Raw genomic sequence first — 890 nt, 5'->3', positions numbered from 1 at the left:
GATCAGTGACCAAGATTGGACAGGCTTCCATGAATCGAGACTTAATGGTGGTTGCCACCAAGCCCTGTTCACTTCCTTTTGACCTATATCCAAGAATTCTTTGTGAAGCGAGCCTTGAAGATTGCCGCCTCCAAGTCCCGTTCGAATTCTTTTATTGGAATCTTTATGAATAAGGTCTTAATGGTTTTAGCCACCAAGTCTTGTTCAGATTCCTCCTAACTAAATCCTAAATCCTAATTAAGTAATACATTTCAGATTTTTTTTTAACTAACTAACTACTCTAGGGTCGAAATAGAGAGATGGAATGTGATAAATGAATCTACACAAGGCGTTACCTTCCAGACTTGTCTGAAGAATCTGATCCCATGTATACCAAGCCCAAAGACAAGCGATTATGTCAGGTTTAGTATTGGAGATCAGCTTTGGTTCCTTCAAACAATCGAGGCAAGTGTGTATAGTTGACAGGTTGATCCACTTTAGCATCTTTAGTACTATCTGCAATCAGTAAATCTAGAATGGTGCTAAAGAGTGGTTAGACATTCAAGTATAAATCAATAATAAGATCAAACTCCCTTTCACATAGCTAAGCATAATTTATTAAAAATCTTTTTATAAAAATCTGAATAAATTATATCAGTAACCCTCCCCCCAGACTTAAATTACATTGTCCCAGTGTAACACAGTCGGAGTTATGGTGGAAACTAAATCATAAGTACTCAATGTAACAAGTTAGGAAGATAAACCTGACCGGAGTGGGAATCGATCGATGTGCATCGGTATGCATCGGTCGTCGTATGTGATTGTAGGTCGATCGATGTCGACGTCTCGTCCACGGTCAATATGGTGATCATCCTACTTGGGTCTTGCAATAAATCTGATAGAATAAAAAC

This window comes from Brassica oleracea, chromosome C8, assembly GCF_000695525.1.
Source record: "Brassica oleracea var. oleracea cultivar TO1000 chromosome C8, BOL, whole genome shotgun sequence".
NCBI lineage: Eukaryota > Viridiplantae > Streptophyta > Magnoliopsida > Brassicales > Brassicaceae > Brassica > Brassica oleracea.
Note: the sequence above shows the minus strand (reverse complement) of the source record.